This window comes from Prorops nasuta, unplaced genomic scaffold, assembly GCF_024137725.1.
Source record: "Prorops nasuta isolate Cenicafe-Biocafe unplaced genomic scaffold, Cenicafe_Pnas_1.2 PNAS00016, whole genome shotgun sequence".
Lineage (NCBI taxonomy): Eukaryota > Metazoa > Arthropoda > Insecta > Hymenoptera > Bethylidae > Prorops > Prorops nasuta.
Window position 1 is genome coordinate 5,098,466 of NW_027116813.1, and position 11,126 is coordinate 5,109,591.

The following is an 11,126-nucleotide window of genomic DNA, read 5'->3' on the forward strand; positions in this document are numbered from 1 at the left end:
TCTAAATTCAACTCAATTGAATATGTACCGGTTATATCCGGCTCGAAGGACCAGAAATTTGTTTGAAAATTGATTGGGTGATATCCGCAAGGAGGTCTAGGAAGGAAGGCTCCAGGGTGACAAAAACAACGCCCAGGAAATCTGGTAAAATCAGTTTATTTCATTGGAAAAAAAAATACAAAAGAATCAAAAAGCGCTCCAAAGGAGGCTGAGCCGCAAATGATAATCCACCCAAAGTTACAACTACGAAATCCCAACCCTGAGGTCCCCAGGTCCTCCGACAGGATTCCCCGCACCTGAGACTTCCAGGCAACGAAGATAGAGAGAAAGGAAGACGATTTCTTGGAGCCCAAGAAATCGACGATGGAGCAGAAATGCGTACTAAGAGACTTAGTGGCGTCGCAGGAAGGGAGGAATGGCTAAGCTGCTAATCATACAAAAGTTTGACAGAGTCTAGAGCCTAGACTGACTGAAACGAGCCGCGCTTATCACGGAATTCTTGGGTATTGATATGTACAATAGACCCAAATAATAACAGCGAGAGAGAGTTCTACGCCGTGGGCCACCTATCGGCTTCTGTTGGAGGTAGGATCAAGAGAGACAGAGTGTGAGCGGGAGCGAGACGGCCTGAGAGTCCCAGACCGCTCGTACCTACACTCCGATCTCCAACAGTTTCCTAAATAGGTCTATTAAGCCTATATTCAGCTTCGTAGTTATTACTGTCTTTAATTTTGCATAATTGAGGGATGACCCTGTAGAGGAGACTCTTGATTGTAGATCAAAGCAAAGAGCGCCTGAAATTTATTTCGGTATCTATTTACCTTTAATCTTCGTCTTTATATACTTTATATTATTTTTATTTTTGGCGTGATTATTGCCTATATTGTTATATGTACCGCGTACTTGCTTTTGCCCTTTCATAGCTCTTTGCTCAAGTGAGTACTATAGTACATCAAGCGCTGTTCGCTCCCAACCTTTGTATCTTAGGTTCATTAAGGTATAGAATTAGCTAACCCCTCAATTGCGACCTACATTTGTCACCGCCTTTCTTGACCACCAAAAACCGCAAGATGAGCTCATCAGAGAAAAGTAGCAGTAACCGGGCTAAGCGAGCTCAGAAGAGACACCAGAGTAAACGCACCGAACAGGACATCCGAGAAGAAGTTTTAGCGCTGCCTTTTGGCGATCTGATACGGACATTGGAAGAAGGGGGATTGAACACAAATTCTGGACTTAATCAACTACAGGTCCGATTGATTAGATATTTGAAAAGAAAAAAACTGGGCTTTAACGCCGCCAGATGGGATGCTAACCGAGATGAAGTCGGAGCAATAGGTTTCACCCTACCCAAGAAGAACGTCTTCGAACCAGTCCCACTTGAAGAAGCAACTATGTCCACACCAGCAGAAACCACCATAATTACAGTAGCTACAGCGGAAGTACCAGCCTTAGTCATAACCTCAACAATGACCACCATAGCATCTATCACTGCGGCAGTCCAAACCGTCAGCTGTTCACAAGGATCAGTTTCCTCCGAAATGCAGAAATTTTCACCAATTCTGCCATATTCTACTAGGACGTATCCTACAGGAGTGAATACCCTTCCACATATAACTGTAGCCCAACGGTGGAACTTAGATCCGTTCCCACCTTCTGGACCCAGAGAGAGATCACCATTTGGGAGAGAGGAAGAGCCCTTAGCGAATTCGCTAACGTCGATGCCCCCTACTCAAGAAAATGGTTCCACCGATACATCTACCTTGAAGAAAAACATGACACGGACATCGCCAGAGGAAGCTGAGACAACGCGAGTCCAAAGCCTCGCTACAGCCGCCCTAGAAGAATTTAGAAGCCTCTCTATGGAACTTCATCCTGCCAGCAGAGGCACCCATGTGGGTGATTTAGCCAGTAATTGGCCCAGCCTAGAAACAGACTCGAGGAAAACCTGTCGTTTCTGTCATGGAGCACGAAATAGCCATGAGCCAGAGTTACTTACTGAAATCAGGCCTTCACCTTCACAGGATCTACCTATTCCAACTCAACAAGCATCGTGGCCACTAGAATCACCTCCTGCACCTCGATCGCGAAGAATAGGACCCCTTAAAGATCACAGAGGACCAGCCCTTCATCGAAACCAACGAGCAAGAGATCAACTCGAAACGACCTATCGACATGCATCCTTCTCAGATGAGTCTCCCTCGAACACCACCGAAATCCAGTCAGATAACTCCAGTAAATTATCAACGAGCAGCCATCGACGCCAACGTCTCTCGAGGAGGATAGCCAGAGGAAATCAAGCGATAGACACTTTGCATAAATGGAAGATTTCCTATATGAATGAAAGAAAAGAGAATGCCTACTCTTTTCTAGAACGTCTTGATCGTTGCTGCCAAGGATCAGGGCTACCCTATAGCGATCTGCTTAGGGTACTACCTGTAGTCCTATCCGGAGAAGCCGAGAAATGGTATCGGTTGGAAGGGCAACACTGCCGCACTTGGGAGAGCTTTGAGAAAAAGTTTAAACACCGATTCGCTTCAAAGGAGTCTCAAAACGGATCAAGGATCAAGCCTATTCACGCCTCCAAGGAGAACAGGAAGGGATCCAGGAATTTGTAGAAAACATGGAAACAATATTCTTTTACTTAAAACCTCCCCTCAGTGAGAAGAAACGTTTGTCTATAATCTATGACAACTTACTGCCGGCATACACCAGGCACTTCCTTAAGAGTGAAATCACTTCTCGCCGAAAGTTGGTCCGCATTGGTCAGGAGCTGGAACAACGGTGGGCAAAAATTAAGAACCGTCGAATTAATACTGCCCAACCAGGAATTATACCTATCCCCAGCGCAATTTATGCCCGGCCTTTAAAAACCAACGATAAGTGTGCTCCGCTCGAGGAAGAGGAAGAGGTAAAAACGAAACCTAAGGGTAACGAACAACGACCCAGCAAGCCTGCTAGAAAACCAAAGCTAAAGAGTTCCACGGATATGTCTTCCAAAAGTGACCCCGCATTGGCTAGTATGAAAGAAGTTAAGGTTCGACAGGAGAAATCGGGAAGATCCGGGAAAGGGCTAAAGGATCAAGGCACTCTGACTGTTATTCCAATACCAGTCACCTCACAAGGAATGAGACAATACATAGTGCTACCACCATTACCACCAGGAGCGGATAGTTGGCGATTGGTACCTGCTGTGACGACTACCATCGGCACTCAGACGCCTTCTACCATATATACCATTCGCTATACTCGGGAGAACAGTCCCTGCCACATTTGTCGACAGCTCGGCCATTGGGCCCCAGAGTGTCCCTGCTTATGGAGACTTCGACGGTCTGTTCCAATAATACCAGTTGATTTTGGTAGTCGGAATCAACCACCAGGAAGCGCAATGGGATGTGAACGACTGAGGGCAATGTTATCACGCTTAAACAACCAAGGGCCTGTGCACCTTCAGAAACATCCCTCTTGACCTCGGATAACCCCTAGATACAACCACAAGAAGCGAACCAGTGCAATCAATTAGGACTACTCTAAAGAATCAACAGGATAACCCTTTTCAGGGAATTCGACTTAATACTTTATTTTTCAATGAAGATAGGAGTTTATCATTAGCAGCTGCATTAGAGGGAGGAGGCGAAGATTCGTGTTTGGGACAACGATCATCCAGATTGAAGAAGGACTCGTTTAACTCACCAGCACGATATCAGAAGGGGATAGGAGATAGCGGCGATTCCCCTACTAATAAAGAAACAGCTAGTTTTAGAATAGATATTTTTTTTCTTTTTCTTTTTGTGTTCATACTTCAGGTCTTGTATACCTTAATACTTATTAAGCTCGATAATAATTGTAAAGATCTACTTATGGATCTCCGTTCTCTACCCGTGTCCCTTTCGTGAAACCCCGGGTTTCGTTTTAGGGAGGGGGAGTGTGACGAAGTATAATGTTCGTCACTTATATGTATTTCGTCTTTTCAGTTAGTCCGGTAAACGGGAGGGGGAACATCACCTGCCAGGCTTAGCGACAATCATGCGTATTAATCTTAATCGCGGTCGATAAGAAAATAGATCCGCGCATGCGTAGAATACATTGTCTCGCGGGCCATAATTGCCGGACGACTCTCGCATTTTTGGGCCCTACGTAGCCGGTTGTGTGCCGTAGTTGTGTCTTGTTGAGTCGTTAAGGGTACTCCCCTGTTTAGTATTTTCTATTTCTTCTCTACTTGTAATAGCGCGCCATAGCGATTTCACTGATGGGATTCACTGGTTATTAAGGGAAAAGGTGTAGCATGGTAAATGGACTCGATACAGGAAGCATGGAAGGAAAGCAGAACTTGGGAAGGACCGTCTAGCACGTGGTAGTCCTTCAAAAGGCCCCTGCATGGATCCCCATTTTGTCTGCATATATAGTTGATTCCAGGTAAAGCTGACCTCGAACTTGCGAAGTCAGGCTTCCTTAATCTTATACTCCTCTTTCCTTGAGTTTCGTCCGGCATTATTACTCGTATGATTTTTCTTATATTTGTATTGAGCGTATACCAGATATTTTGTACTTAATTAATTCTGGTTCGGACTTGTCCAAACCTAGCACGGGATTGAAAAACGCGAATCGCTGAGGGAATGCCCTGTATCCAAGTGATAATTATAGGTCGGGGTGTAACCCCTCGACGGAGGCGAGCATCGTGTGTGCCTCCTCTAAGGCTTTCCTCGCCTATTTCGCAATAGTCTCCCCTAGGTTATCTTTATTTTCAGTTGCATACTTTAAAGCGTCTTGGTACACGCCTAGAGATAGTCTCAAGCCGGTCAGCCGCGGAGGGTCATATTAACGGATTTAGCAAGCTGGCGCCCAACAACTTGTAAACGGTTTATTGTTCTTGATCTCCTTTTCATTATGGCGTATTTAATATAACTAACCAGTTTACATAATTAACTATTGTCATTTTAATACAACGTAGGGAATACCCTATTGTAACTATGAGAACGTTTGCTGGTTCGTAATAATTAAAGTAAAGCTGTATGTTTAGAAATTAATCATTTGCTTATTTGATTACCCGGCCAATAACTCGCTCCGTGTACCTTGTGCGTCGGTTCTGGTCACTGCCTATCCCCTGGCAAACGAAGGCCCATAAGTGATACCTTTCGTTTTTAGGTAATAACCTTAGTGAAAGCGCTTATTTGGCCCGGCCGCGAAACACGATGTTATAACATATACATCGGTTAATGAAAAATTAAAATGATGAATGATCTGCTTATTACAACAACTTTCTATCCTCATTAACATTAGTCACCAAAAGTTTTTGTAAGTTATAATGTTTTATCTGCATATCTTTACGCAAACATGTGACTGCTTAGCCAATTTCCCCCTATTATAGATGCTCCTTCTTCTTTCTGAAATAACCTGTAAATAAAACAAAATTTTAATATAAACAATGCTAATTAAGAGAAAATTTGTTTGGATTAATTTTGGATACATATTAAACAATATAATTTTCTTTCAATTGTTGCTTTGCTACCTAAAACTCAAGTCATACATAATAGTTCCCAGACTTACTATTTAAATATACATATACAACAATTAATGACAATTTTAAATGATGAAAGATGTACTTATTACTAAAACCATCTATCTTCAATAGTTAGGCACTAACAGTTTACGTATGTTAAAATGTTTTATATGCTTATCTTTACGCAAATATGTGACCGCTTAGTCAATTTTCCACCATTGTAGATGCTCCTTCTTCTTTCTACGATAACTTGTAAATAAGATAAATTTATAATATAAAAAAATGCTATTTAAGAGAAAATTGGTTTGAATTAAAATTGGATACGTATAATACAATATAATTTTCCTTTCAGTTGTTACTTTGCTACTGAAACTTATCTCAAACATAATAGTACCCAAGCTGACTATTTAAATATACATACACAACAAATAATGACAATTTTAAATGATGAAAGATCTATTTATTACTTAAACCTTGTATCTTCAATAATTATAGGCACCGACAGTTTACGTATGTTAAAATTTTTTTCTGCACACCTTTATGCAAATAATTGAGAGTTTACCCAATTTTCCACTATTCTAGATGCTCCTTATTCTTCTTTCTGACATATCCTGTAAATAAGACAAATTTATTATATAATGCTACTTAAGAGAAAATTGGTTTGAATTAAAATTGGATATCTACGTATTATACAATATAATTTTCCTTTAATTGTTGCTTTGCTACATAAAGCTCATCTCAAACATAATATAATTGAATAATTTTATAATATCCACAAATGGCTCATACTCAACATACAGCTGCTGGATACAAATTATTTCTACTCTTTTTTTCCATTCGGATGCTTGTTGTTGCATTATTTAAGAATATATTGCCTGGCAATCATTTTATAAGAATATAATAACAATACAAGAGGCTATGAACCGAAAATGTGATAATATTTAAATTTCCACTACCTGCAGGTCACAAATTAAATTGAAATAAGTATCTCAATATTATTGTATTAGAGTTTATTGATAAGCACCATGTATCACTATATACCAAACAGAATTCTCCAACATAATCTGAAATTAATACAAAAAAATATATCTGTAAAAACATGAATATGTATTGCTACACTACAAAAATTTTGGCATACCCTAAGATATTCGTAAGCTGTAACTAAATCAAAATCTGTAACGTAAGTTGGGCGCCAGGTTCCCGAAAGAACCACTGTACTGTAGTGACTGCAAAATACTGTATTCGTCAAACTAAAATGCCAACTAGCTCAGTGAATATAAGAGTAGGATTGCGGAAGCGGAGAGTGGGTGAGTTCCTGAAACGTAAAATGCAAAAGGATTTGGCAGTTCGGGTCAAATCACTACATACTATATTCGATAATAAAGTGTCTATATTTCCAAAAAGACATTGCTGTATTTGTCAGACTTCATAGCGCATAGATCGTTATTCGTATTCTACAAAACTATAACTCGAAATGGCGTAGAAAACGGTTTTCCGGAGTGCTCGGGATCAATCCAACGAATTTCTTCACTAAACAACTAACTAATCAAATAAAGGCCTACCCAAGGCAGGTGTTTCTCCTGCGACCTTTTAACTAAACGAAACTATACTCTCGCGAAGAGAACCGAACGGAGTAGATCTTTCTGGGAGAATTCACCTCCGGGGTTCCTTCTGACGAGAAAACGAACTGTATTACCACGAGGTGATCGAACGAGGTAGCTCCTTTCGGGGAGAATTCGACCTCGGGATGCACCCCTGGTTAAACACGACGAACTGTACGAAACGTAACTGAAATTCGAAACTGAACGAATATCCCGGTCACTCTTTATACCCGAATTCGACCCATCAACTATACTGTAAGCGCATAACCAATTTCTCGGAAAATACAATACTTTAATACGACATTATATACACGGTAAACGATAAAAGGACTTAACGTAAGTTATAGATAAAAATTATGTACATTTCATATCCGAAAACCCAAAGACGACTGTGTCCTTGAATTACTAGCGAATCTCAAAGTTTCTCGATATTAGACCATTGTTCCAATTTCTCATTTGTGTCCCTAATTCCCAATCCACGCACTTTGGGAGTATGTTTAACTCGTAATTCGTGGTTTTTGACGATTTCACGGCTATTAAGCGCGTTTTCCGAAATTTACTCGTGATATAAGGATTTCTAGGAGCTGGGACTCCCGCTAACATTTTCCGTTGGAGCTGGAGAACGACGGCTGAGCAGGATAAAGCAGAGCAGAGCAGAGCGGAGCGGCGTCGAGCAGAGCAGAGCAGGGCAGCGCAGATCGGAGCAGAGCAGAGCAGGGCAGAGCAGAGCAGGACAGCGCAGAGCAGCGTCGAGCAGAGCAGAGCAGGGCAGAGCAGCGTCGAGCAGGGCAGAGCAGAGCGGAGCTGAGCAGCGTCAAGCAGCGTAGAGCCGAGATGACCAGGGCAGGTCGAAGCAGAGCAGAGCGGAGCAGCGAGGAGCAGAGCAGAGCAGCTTCCACAGTTATTCACTACGTCTTTTCCGAAATACGAGTTGCCAAAAATCACGTCCGATCTTCTTCAGGACTAAGATACGAGTGTCGCAAAATAACGTCTGATCCTCTCCAGGACTGAATAACGAGTGTCGCAAAAATCGGGAGACACCAGCAACGAGCTGTTGGTCCCTTATCCCCAACTCTTCGTAACTCTAAATCTAATAGGCGGAGCCGATTAAGCTATTGGTACTACCAATCAGATCCAAGGTCTGACTTCTTCCGAAAATTCAACTTGAATATTCGGGAGCCGCGGAAGGCCGTAGTTCGTTAGACCCATTTAACATACGACTTATGGGCCACGATCGTTACTCTACTTTATGACCTATCAATCACCGAACGTTATACGGTATTTCCGATGATAGGTAGGCCAAGCGTATAGGACATGATATTATGGCCTTGATAATATGACCATAATATGTCTCAATGTTCTATAGATATATATATATATATATATCTTTTTAGTGAACATGTATTAACTTAAAATAGTACATGGTCACAACTCTATCCTCCCACGAAAAAGAGACCGAATCGAGGTCGAACACCCCTCACCTCACTAAACGACGATACGCGAGGACGTAACTGGATTCGACGTAAACGTCATACGGAATCGGTAGCTCCTCGTCCCAAGTGCTACGTGAATCTGTAGTAGTCGTAAGTCGGCATTTTCAAAAAAACGAAAAGAAACGCTATATTCGAGATGGGCTATTTACACGATAATATAACGGTAGCTTAATACTAAACGGTATACACGGTACTGCAAAATATCTGTACAAAATAAGCGTGATACGCACGGTAAGGTTCTATACTAGACGAAATTATCTACACGGTACTGTACGGAATCGAAAAGGTATACACGATAAAGAATATACTTCATACAAAACGTAATCTTAATCTATACTAACTGTAGCGATATACACGATACGAATCGAAATCTGTACAAAAGCAAACTAAAGTAATACGATACAGAGTTCACCGAAACTCAGAATCGTAAGAAGACGTAACCTAAAGAAGAGAAAGTATGTACAAGGAACTATACGAGAATCTACACGTAACCAACACAATATACGGGTCGCGAATACTATTTCACGCAATTACGCTATCGAATCTCGAATAGTCACGAAAAAGGAAAGGAGGAAGCTCCAAAAGAAGAATTAATGTCTCGAAATCACCGTATTCCCAAGTTAGGATCCCCGTGACTCTGGTAAACCTGTAAACGATAGCTACGGTAGGGGAGAAAATGATATTAGTTCCCGATGCATAAGTCCGAGGTTGGCGAAGTTCCGAGAGGTCGTTGTGGCTGTCAGCGTCAAAAATAAAATGGACTCTAAACTCGTTACTGTTCATATACATGTCTTGATCTGGAGAATTCGAAGGAGAGAAGACAATTATATACAAACAGAACGAAAGATAGTCGTCATAGGACAAGGAACGTCACTCTCTACTTGATTGTGAGGTTACCCTGTAACGGACGGTAAACTGGGGTCGTTAAATCGGCAATAGTTCGGGAGATAAAAAGTAAGAGCGGTAAGTCCCAACACAACAATGAAAGGAAGGGACGGACAAGATTACTGAGACAAAACGATACGCGAAGCTTTACGAAACGATACGCAAAGCTCTACGAAGCAATACGCGAAACGCTACGAAACGATACGTAAAACTTAATCCAAACGATATGCAAATCTTAACTATAACGGTATCAAAAATTGAACTGTACGCAAAATTAGAGATATCTTGGCGGCGTTCGCACGAAAATAAATTTGGCCCCATGAGCACGAAAAGATACTCTAAATCTCGAAACTGTAACGGAAACGAAACTTAATCCTAGCGACATAGAGAACAGCGAAAAACTGAGACAGGTACACGGAAGGGTAAACGAAAAGCTTGAAGTTACTCAATTGTCGCGGGATAAAAATGACGTAAAACTCTACGAAACGCACGACAGTAACTCACTTTTCTTTGGTTCGTCAGGTCGGTAAAAAGGTTCAGTTAGATGGGTTAATCCCGGAGCCTGTTTTAATATCGGAATTTGTTCATCCAAGAACGTTTTTAAACGCACCGATTCGCAATCATTAAGGACTCGAAGTGCGTTGCAATAGGGCACGTTGTCCCGAGCATCCACGAAGTTATACTGTCGATTCGGTTCGTCACGATAACTCCATGTGCGGTTTCCATAATTAATAATAATACCAAAAATTTGTAAGGCATCGATCCCGAAAATGAAGGGTACGGCGAGAGACGGAAAGAAGAAGGTAGGAATAACTTGACTACGACCTTCTATTTGATATGCGAGACTATAACACTGCGATAAGTTTTCCCGATGGCCATCAGCGGTCACTATCGAAATGGGCGAAACTGTAGATACGGATACATTGGCCGTCGTAATTTTCAAGAGGCACGACTTCCCAATAAAAGAACGAGATGCGCCACTATCAATTAGAGCTAAAATGGTGTGGCCCTGAACCTGAATTTCTATATACAAAAGGGCGGTAGAAAGCGAATATATTTTCTCGATACCGGACGAGAATCCTCGCGAAAGTCGACATGAATTTAATTGCACCGCTGGAAACTCTGCGTTTGATATATCTATCTTCGGACACGATCCGGTATTTAACGTGTCCCTTGGCCGTTTCCCGTACACTTCGGACAATTACGCACGGTAAATCCATCCCGACCACACTTATGGCAGAAATAACGAGTCCGAGTTTTCGGACAGGCCGAATAACGATGACCTTTCTCCTGACAATTCCAACAGAGGGAATCTACGGTGAAAGAAGTTCGGACTTCCGAAGGTTCCATGACGAAAGGGTTAGTCGTAGTGACTGGAGCCGGCGGTATGATGGTCGGAACGGGTGGAGGGTCTCGCGAAGGTTTCTCCTTCTTAGTCTTCTCCTGGACAGCCAGGACAGGTTGTTCTTCGGCTGTCATCGCGGTACGTGTACGACGAGTAGGTCGTCCGAAGGCTAAATCCGGAAAAAGAGAGTGTTCTGGTAATGGGGGAGCTCGATACCTATTTTGCCGGGCTAAACTACTCTCAATCTGTATAGCGCGGGATTCTAACGCATCGAAAGATACTACGTTATTAATATCGATAAGCGC